The 10,765-nt window shown below is 38.7% G+C and overlaps 1 long non-coding RNA gene across 1 annotated transcript; it reads left to right on the plus strand.

Moving 5' to 3' along the window:
* Window positions 1-285: 285 nt before the first annotated feature.
* On the plus strand, window positions 286-6,693 carry LOC133231644 (uncharacterized). Its single transcript, XR_009731181.1, has 2 exons — window positions 286-539; window positions 5,643-6,693. It is a non-coding gene; the product is annotated as an uncharacterized LOC133231644 (long non-coding RNA).
* The last annotated feature ends 4,072 nt before the right edge of the window (window positions 6,694-10,765 follow it).

The following is a 10,765-nucleotide window of genomic DNA, read 5'->3' on the forward strand; positions in this document are numbered from 1 at the left end:
TTCTGTGACCAGTGTGTTCTTCTGGCAAAACTCTGTTGACCTTTGCTCTGCTTCATTTTGTCCTCCACGGCCAAACTTGCCTGTTGTTGGGATGCACAGTGCAAATAGACTTGAAGGAGAAGGTCCGTGGGAAGATGGCGAAGGGCCAGAAGTACCCAGGCATTGTGTACTGATTGCTGAAGAACATTTTCTGCCTTTGGCTATGCTTGGCACCAAGATTTAACAATTAAACATTAAAGACGTTTTATGGATAAATACATGGGTCATTAAGAATGCACTGTTCCTTGAAGTATCTTTTACTGATTATGTTTTAGCCTCGTACATGCTCTGCTGGCTGTACGCTCTAAGCTCTTTGTTCCTCATTCCTATAAAAAGCCTCGACTGCAGAAATAAACTTTTCAGTCCTAGCAGAGACTGTCCAAGTGTTGTTCTTTCAGGTTCGCCGTTTCCAAGTCCCGGAGGGAAAACTCCAACAAGTGGCGCCAAGAACAGGGACTTGATAGGAAGACTGAACAAAGCGGTGAGCCCTGCAGAAAGAGGTAAGCAGGATGGGACAACATAGCAGTAAGATTCCTTTCACTTTCTGAAACAAAATGGTATTAATGTTTCAAGAGATCAGTTGAATGACTGCTATCATATTTTACTGCAACATAATTCATAGTTCCCAGAAGAGGGGACACTCAATCTAGACATATGGAAAAGGGTTAAGAATAATGTTTTGCAAACATATTGGCAAGGAGTCCATATTCCCCATCAATGGTGGGTTACATGGTCACTCAAACGGGCTATCACAGAACAAATTGAAGGGCATAATGTTGATTTGGAAGTAAAAACTGTTCAGTCTTTACATGAATATGAGCTTAAGGAACAAGATATGCAAGGTGCTTTGAAATATAAGAATGTTATGCTCAATCAAACACAATCCTTAGAAAAACAGCTTGGAGACATATTTATCCAGGATGTATCAAAACTGAAACCACTTGGAGCGGAGGTCATTTCATTCAACGAACAGCCCAAATCTGAGGTTTTTCCTTCCTCTCCGCCTGTAACAGCAATTGCTAAGTTTGCTTGTTCTAATCATTTCACTCTTCCTTGGGAGATACTTGTGCTTTCGCTTTCCCAATACAGTTTGATCAGCCTGCCCAAGGCCAAAATGCTTAGGCTGGTTTAGATTTTGATATGTTATCTAGCTTTAAGAAAGCATGCACTCTATGTGGACCTACTTCTCCTTACTGTGTAGAATTCCTCAGAGGATGGGCTGATCATTGGATACCATATGATTTTTTTTTTCAAGTAGCAAAGATGATTCTAAATCCTCAACAATTACTTCAATGGCAAATATGGGTTAACAAAAAAGCCCAACAAATGATGATTGACCAGCAATCTCATAGTAACCCTGCCAATTTAACTTATGATATACTTACTGGAATGGGAACCATGGCCGATATGACTGCGCAATTAGCTAATATTACCCCTCAGATGTTACATTTCATTAGAGAAATTTCTTACAGAGCGTGGGTAAAGGTTGATAATATTAACTCTGATGTTTCATTTGTCAAGATTACCCAGGGACATGAAGAAGAATATACCCAATTTATAGAAAAATTAAAGAATGCCATAAAAATATCTATCAAAGATGAAACCTTACAAAATATTATTTTAAAGCAACTTGCCTTTGAAAATGCTAATGAAGAATGTCAATCCATGCTTAGGCCAATTCCAGAAACTAGTTCTCTTATGGAATATCTGAAAGCTTATAGAGATATCAAATCTATGTCCCATAGAACAAAATTAATGGCACTAGAAACTTTTAATATGCAAAAGGCTGCTAATGTTAATGTTTTAACTGCAAGAAGGCCAACCATATGAAAAAACAATGCCACATGCCAATGCAGACAGCTAAAAATAATAATACTTCTAATAAAAAAGGCCCCCAAGAATTTGCCAAAATGTAAAAGGGGATTCCATTAGTTGAATAAATGTTATTCCAAATTCAATAAGGATGGAAACACATTGACACCAGAGGCACAACAAAAACGACAGGGAAACTAATAAGGGGGCTATCCTCTAGCCCCACTACAAAAGGAGGACCCAACATTATGACACTGCAAGCAACTACATCTAAGAGTGCTTGCATTGATATACCTAGTCCTTTTGATATGGAATTAATAGAATTATACAATCCTCATAAAATCCCCACTGGATATTATGGTCTGATCCCACTCAGAATATTTGGACTAATTTTGGGACATAACAGCTATACAATGAAAGGTTTAATAATGTTGACTGGAGTTATAGATGAAAATTGTGAAGGAGAGATACATGTCATGGTTAATATTGTAAAATCAAGAAAAATGTATCTACAAAAAGGGGAACACTTTGCACAATTATTACTTTTGCCATATGTCAAACCAATGAGGGCATCTGATAAAATTAGGCAGGGAGATTTTGATAGCACCAATCTTACCACCACACTATCTACCTTATTAAAGGAACATCAAAAGCCTATCCTTACTCTAAAGATACGAGGAAAAAATTTCACAGATATATTGGATACAGGAGCCAACATTTCCATTATTAGAACTGAAGAATGGCCCCTTGAATGGGGTAAGACTATGGCTCCTTCCAGACTATTGGGGATAAATAAGGCTGATGCTACACAAACTTTCGTCAATACATCCTATTTACAAGCTTATGGTCCTAATCAAATTGTAGCTTATATTAAACCATATATTACAAATATCCCTATTAATTTATGAGGAAGGGATTTTTCTCGAACAAACAAAAGCCACAATTTCTCTAAATGAGCCTTTTTTGATGGGGGCCATTGAGTTAACACTGCTGCCTCTCGATTGGGAATCTGATGCCCCAGTATGGGCCACCTCAGTGGCCCCTGACTAAAGAAAAGTTGGCAACTCTCACATAATTAATGAATGAGTAATTACAGAAAAATTACATAGAGCCTTCATTTTTCCCATGGAACTCTCCCATTTTTATATAAAAAAAAATCAAGAAAATGGCAAATATTGATAGATTTAAGAAATGTTAATAATACTATGATTCCTATGGGGCCATTACAACCTGGATTGCCCTCCCCTTCCATGGTACTGAAAGGCTAATCTATAATTATTATTGATTTACAAGACTGTTTTTTTTTTTTTTTTTACTATATCTTTGCATCCTAAAAATAGAAAACATTTTGCTTTTTCAGTTCCTTCTATAAATCACATGGCTCCTGTTAAAAGATTTCAATGGAAGGTTTTACTTCAGGGAATGATGAACTCTCCTACTATTTGCCAATATCTCATATCTATTTTATTACAACCTGCTAGAGATAAATATCCTACTGCTTTCATAATTCATTATATGGATGATTTACTACTCTCCATGGAATCTGAACTTTGTTTATAACAGTTATATGATGAAGTCACTACCACTCTTCAAAATCATGGCCTACTTGTTATGCCAGATAAAATTCAACTGAAAGCACCCTTTAATTACCTAGGACATATTATGGAAGAATCTAAGATAAAACCTCAAAAAACTCAAATCTCTGTACATTCTCTATGCACATTAAATGATTTTCAAAAATTGATGGGAGATATTAATTGGCTTCGGCCATCTATTGGCCTTCCCACCTATGCATTACAAAATTTATTTTAAATTTTATAGGGGCCTCCTGACCCTAATAGTCCTAGACAACTAACAAAAGAAACAAAAGAAGAATTAAAAATTATTGAAAAACGCATTCAGCAATCTTTCTCAACTTGGCTGGACCATACCCAACTGGTCTATTTATATATATTTCCCACCAAACATTCACCTACTGCAATCATAGCTCAAAACAGCCCAATAGAATGGGTATATCTACATACTAAACAGTCAAAGAAAATAGTATCATACATTAAGAAAATAGGGCAAATAATTGTATCAAGAAGGACCCATATACAAACCTTAACTGGATTTGATCCTTATGCAGTACATGTCCCCTTGACAAAAAAGGAATTACAAATTGCCTTACAATATAATATGACCATGCAAATAGCATTAAATGATTTTCAAAATGTTATCTCATTCCATTTGTCAAAAGGAAAATTATGGAACTTCCTACAATTTACTAAATTTATAGTAACTAATATCATTGTGTCCCAGCCTATTTCAAATGCACCTACCTGTTTCATTGATGGCAACAAGAAAGGCATAGCTGGGATCGTCAGCCCTGATATCAAAGAGAAATTACCTACTACCTATTCTTCAAGACAAAGAATTAAATTATATGCTTTATATGCTCTTTTGTCTCTTCAACCATTATCCTTCAATGTATATCAGATCAGATCAGTTGCTCAGTCGTGTCCGACTCTTTGGGACCCCATGAATCGCAGCACGCCAGGCCTCCCTGTCCATCACCAACTCCCAGAGTTCACTCAGACTCATGTCCATCGAGTCAGTGATGCCATCCAGCCATCTCATCCTCTGTCGTCCCCTTCTCCTCCTGCCCCCAATCCCTCCCAGCCTCAGAGTCTTTCCCAATGAGTCAACTCTTCGCATGAGGTGGCCAAAGTACTGGAGTTTCAGCTTTAGCATCATTCCCTCCTAAGAAATCCCAGGGCTATCTCCTTTAGAACGGACTGATTGGTTCTCCTTGCAGTATATACTGCAATGTATATACTGATTCCAAATACCTTGCTTCCCTTTTCCCCGATTTTGTTACCACCTTTCTATACAACCTAGATAAAGAATTATATATTCTTTTTTCAAAGACTCAAGCCTTAATTCGATCACATATGGAACCTTTCTTCATTGCACATATACGTGCCCATTCAGGTTTACCTGGCCCCCTGGCAACAGGAAATGATGCTATTGATAGGTTCATAGCTCCTGTCTTTACATCTGCTATGGACAAACACCCTAATCTTCATACCAATGCTAAAAGATTGCACTCTAAATACCATATTCCCCTCAAAGAAATGAGACATCATTAAATCCTATGACATCTATGCTCTTCTGCACTTACGTACCACAGTTTCAGGAATGAATCCTCATGGGCAACAGCCTAACTCCCTTTGGCAATCTGACTTCACTCATTGCTCCTTAGGAAAGTTTTCTTTGCTTTTTACCTCAATTGATACATTTTCAGGTTTTGTATGGGCACTGCCTGTCTCTTCAGAATCCAACAAACACGCCATTTCCACACTTTAACTCACCTTCCCTGTTATGGGAATATCTTCGGTCTTAAAAACAGATAATGGGCCTGCATTTACCTCTCACTCCTTTCGTTCATTTCTAATGGAATGGAATATAACACACATCACGGGGATACCCTACAATCCCCATGGTCAAACAATTATCGAAAGAGCCCATCGTACTCTTAAAACTCATTTATTAAAACAGAAAAGGGGAATATGGAAGAGGAGATACACTTCTTATCCTATGAACCCTCAATTGTTATTATCTTTAACTCTTTATCCTTAAATTTTTTAAATTTACTAAAAGATAGTTCTGATACTCTTGCAGACATTTTGCAGAGGAAAACAGTAAGAAACCGTTAGAAGCCAACACACCAATATGGTATAAGCAGTTTAATCAATGGTTGCCAGGAATCTTACGACTCCTAGGCAGAGGTTACGGTCTTGTCTTTGCAGATGGAGAAGAAATCTGGGTTCCACTTCACCATGTCCGTTACCGAGAAGGACCCTGAGACCAGACTCCCCCGACAGGTGACGCAGCTGATGCGAAGGGTCTCGTCAATGACCATAGAGAAGCCGAAGAGAAAACGTCAACGTCTGAACCCCTACCGTAGGACCTGAGCAATGGCATGTGTGGACGATTCCTACTGCATTGGAGCGCTTTGCCAATGTGTATGGGACTGCAAAAGCCTTAAAAACCTCAAAACTCTACCTTTTTATACAATAGTACAGGTTATATCCAATCTTGTGTGCACCTCCCATACATGTTTCTTGTAGGTAATTTCTATACAGATCTTTCTGCTAAGATTGTTAACTGTACAGCATGTGCCTTGTATACGTGTTTAAACCATACTATTTCATATCATTATGTCAACATTGCAATAGTCAAGCAAAGATCTGATTTGTGGCTTCCTGTTAACCTAACAGAACCATGGACTGACTCTGTATTTCTCTCAGTTTTGCTCAAATATGGCTTAAGAAGGTCAAAGCACATAATAGGATGAATTGTTGCTGGCATTCTTAGTCTAATATCTATTGTTACAGTAGGAACCCTATCTGGTATGGCACTACACAATTCTATACAGATGTCTCTACTCAAAACTCCGTGCCTCCTAAGACGGAGTCCAACAAGCAGCTGCCGTGCTTAAACTAAAAACAAAAGGAGGATATGTTGGGAGGCACAGTGCAAAATAACCTTGAAGGAGAAGGTCCGTGGGAAAATGGTGAAGGGCCAGAGGTACCCAGGCATTGTGTACCGATTGCCGAAGAACATTTTCTGCCTTTGGCTATGCTCGGCGCCAAGATTTAACAATTAAACGTTAAAGACGCTGCTTGAGAAAATGGGGCATGGATAAATACATGGGTCATTAAGAATGCGCTGTTCCTTGAAGTATTTTTTCTGATTATGTCTTAGCCTCGTACGTGCTCTGCTGGCCGTATGCTCTAAGCTCTTTGTTCCTCGTTCCTATAAAAAGGCTCGACTGCAGAAATAAACTTTTCAGTCCTAGCAGAGACTGTCCAAGTGCTGTTCTTTCAGGTTCGCCGTTTCCAAGTCCCGGAGAGAAAACTCCAACACCTGTTACTCTAGGTGTCTCTTGACTTCCTACTTTTGCTTTCCAGTCCACTATGATGAAAAGGATATATATATATATACATTGGTGTTAGTTCTAGAAGGTCTTGTAGGTCTTCATAGAACCATTCAAATTCAGCTTCTTCGGCATTAGTGGTTGGGGCATGGACTTGGATTACTGATATTGAAGAGTTAGCCCAGAAAATGAACATAGATAATTCTCTTGCTTTTGAAATTGAATCCAAGCACTGCATTTCGGACTCTTTGTTGACTATGGGGGCTACTCCATTTCATCTAAGGGATTCTTGCCCACAGTAGTAGATATAATGGTCATCTGAGTTAAATTCACCCCTTTCAGTCCATTTTAGTTCACTGTTTCCAAAAATGTCAATGTTCACCCTTGCCATCTTCTGTTTGCTGCTAAGTTGCTTCAGTCGTGTCCGACTCTGTGTGACCCCATAGACAGCAGCCCACCAGGCTCCCCCGTCCCTGGGATTCTCCAGGCAAGAACACTGGAGTGGGTTGCCATTTCCTTCTCCAATGCAGGAAAGTGAAAAGTGAAAGTGAAGTCGCTCAGTCGTGTCCGACTCTTCGCAACCCCATGGACTGCAGCCTACCAGGCTCCTCCATCCATGGGATTTTCCAGGCATGAGTACTGGAGTGGGGTGCCATTGCTATCTCCTGTTTGACCACTTTCAATTTATGTTGATTCATGAACTTAACATTAGAGGTTCCTATGCAATATTCTTCTTTATAGCATCAGACTTTGTTTTACCACCAGTCACATCTGTGTATTTTCACTTTGGCTCAGCTTCTTCATTCTTTCTGGAGCTATTTCTCCCCTCTTCTCCAGTAGCACATTGGGAACCTACCATCCTGAGGAGTTCATCTTTCAGTGTCATATCTTTTTGCCTTTTCATGGGGTTCTCAAGGCAAGAATAATGAAGTGGTTTACTATCCCCTTCTCCATGTTTTATCAGAACTCTCCACCATGATCCATCTGTCTTGGGTGGCCCTACATGGTATGGCTCATAGTTTCACTGAATCAGACAAGGCTGTGGTCCATGTGATCAGTTTGGTTATTTATTGTAGACCATCCTGAGTTTCCTGCTCAGGTTCTCATAAGGCTGCCATCAGGATATCAGTGGGGTGTATTCCTTTCTGGATCTCAGGATCCTCTTCCAAGCTCATGGGGCTGTCAGAAGAATTCAGTTCCCTGTAGCTGTAGGGCTGAGGGCCCCTCTTTCTGTCTAGTTGTCACTGGGGTCCTCTCTTGAGCCTTCTCACAACATTGACTTTAGGAAACCACCAAATCTATATTAATTAATCCAAGAGTCAGAGATGTGAGGTATCATGTCAAATCCTATTTTTTAAAAAAAGGAGAACAAAAACCTTTGATGTATGTTGGTATTAATTATTGCTAATATCATGAGGTTCTTTCATAAGGCCAAGGTGTTGCTTATGTCTGAAGATTTCTTGATTATTTGAGAGACAGCATGAGGAAATCAGCATACCCAGACATAAAAACCTTGCTGAGAGAATCTCTAATCTTGACACACCTCCAGAAACCACCCCACCTTCATCTATATTTATTTATTTATTTATTTTTAAAATTTTATTTTTAAACTTTACATAATTGTATTAGTTTTGCCAAACATCAAAATGAATCTGCCACAGGTATACCCGTGCTCCCCATCCTGAACCCTCCTCCCTCCCCATACCCTCCCTCTGGGTCGTCCCAGTGCACCAGCCCCAAGCATCCAGTATCGTGCATCGAACCTGGACTGGTGACTCGTTTCATACATGATATCATACATGTTTCAATGCCATTCTCCCAAATCTCCCTACCCTCTCCCTCTCCCTCTCCCACAGAGTTCATAAGACTGATCTATACATCAGTGTCTCTTTTGCTGTCTCGTACACAGGGTCATTGTTACCATCTTTCTAAATTCCATATATATGTATTAGTATACTGTATTGGCGTTTTTCTTTCTGGCTTACTTCACTCTGTATAATAGGTTCCAGTTTCAACCACCTCATTAGAACTGATTCAAATGTATTCTTTTTAATGGCTGAGTAATACTCCATTGTGTATATGTACCACAGCTTTCTTTATCCATTCATCTGCTGATGGACATCAAGGTTGCTTCCATGTCCTGCCTATTATAAACAGTGCTGTGATGAACACTGGGGTACATGTGTCTCTTTTCCTTCTGGTTTCCTCAGTGTGTATGCCCAGCAGTGGGATTGCTGGATCATAAGGCAGTTCTATTTCCAGCTTTTTAAGGAATCTCCACACTGTTCTCCATAGTGGCTGTACTAGTTTGCATTCCCACCAACAGTGTAAGAGGGTTCCCTTTTCTCCACACCCACTCCAGCATTTCTTGCTTGTAGACTTTTGGATCCCAGCCATTCTGACTGGTGTGAAATGGTACCTCATAGTGGTTTTGATTTGCATTTCTCTGATAATGAGTGATGTTGAGCATCTTTTCATGTGTTTGTTAGCCATCTGTATGTCTTCTTTGGAGAAATGTCTATTTAGTTCTTTGGTCCATTTTTTGATTGGGTCATTTATTTTTCTGGAGTTAAGCTATAGGAGTTGCTTGTATATTTTTGAGATTAGTTGTTTGTCAGTTGCTTCATTTGCTATTATTTTCTCCCATTCTGAAGGCTGCCTTTTCACCTTGATAATAGTTTCCTTTGTTGTGCAGAAGCTTTTAAGGTTAATTAGGTCCCATTTGTTTATTTTTGCTTTTACTTCCAATATTCTGGGAGGTGGGTAATAGAGGATCCTGCTGTGATGTATGTCAGAGAGTGTTTTGCCTATGTTCTCTTCTAGGAGTTTTATAGTTTCTGGTCTTACATTGAGATCTTTAATCCATTTTGAGTTTATTTTTGTGTATGGTGTTAGAAAGTGTTCTAGTTTCATTCTTTTACAAGTGCTTGACCAGTTTTCCCAGCACCACTTGTTAAAGAGATTGTCTTTAATCCATTGTATATTCTTGCCTCCTTTGTCAAAGATAAGGTGTCCATAGGTGCGTGGATTTATCTCTGGGCTTTCTATTTTGTTCCATTGATCAATATTTCTGTCTTTGTGCCAGTACCATACTGTCTTGATAACTGTGGCTTTGTAATAGAGCCTGAAGTCAGGCAGGTTGATTCCTCCAGTTCCATTCTTCTTTCTCAAGATAGCTTTGGCTATTTGAGGTTTTTTGTATTTCCATACAAATTGTGAAATTATTTGTTCTAGCTCTGTGAAGAATACTGTTGGTGGCTTGATAGGGATTGCATTGAATCTATAAATTGCTTTGGGTAGTATACTCATTTTCACTATATTGATTCTTCCAATCCATGAACATGGTATATTTCTCCATCTATTAGTGTCCTCTTTGATTTCTTTCACCAGTGTTTTATAGTTTTCTATATATAGGTCTTTGGTTTCTTTAGGTAGATATATTCCTATGTATTTTATTCTTTCCATTGCAATGGTGAATGGAATTGTTTCCTTAATTTCTCTTTCTGTTTTCTCATTATTAGTGTATAGGAATGCAAGGGATTTCTGTGTGTTGATTTTATATCCTGCAACTTTACTGTAATCATTGATTAGTTCTAGTAATTTTCTGGTGGAGTCTTTAGGGTTTTCTATGTAGAGGATCATGTCATCTGCAAATAGTGAGAGTTTTACTTCTTCTTTTCCAATTTGGATTCCTTTTATTTCTTTTTCTGCTCTGATTGCTGTGGTCAAAACTTCCAAAACTATGTTGAATAGTAAAGGTGAAAGTGGGCACCCTTGTCTTGTTCCTGACTTTAGAGGAAATGCTTTCAATTTTTCACCATTGAGGATAATGTTTGCTGTGGGTTTGTCACATATAGCTTTTATTATGTTGAGGCATGTTCCTTCTATTCCTGCTTTCTGGAGAGTTTTTATCATAAATGGATGCTGAATTTTGTCAAAGGCTTTCTCTGCATCTATTGAGATAATCATATGGTTTTTATTTTTCAATTTGTT

This window comes from Bos javanicus, chromosome 19 (genome assembly GCF_032452875.1).
Source record: "Bos javanicus breed banteng chromosome 19, ARS-OSU_banteng_1.0, whole genome shotgun sequence".
Classification (NCBI taxonomy): domain Eukaryota; kingdom Metazoa; phylum Chordata; class Mammalia; order Artiodactyla; family Bovidae; genus Bos; species Bos javanicus.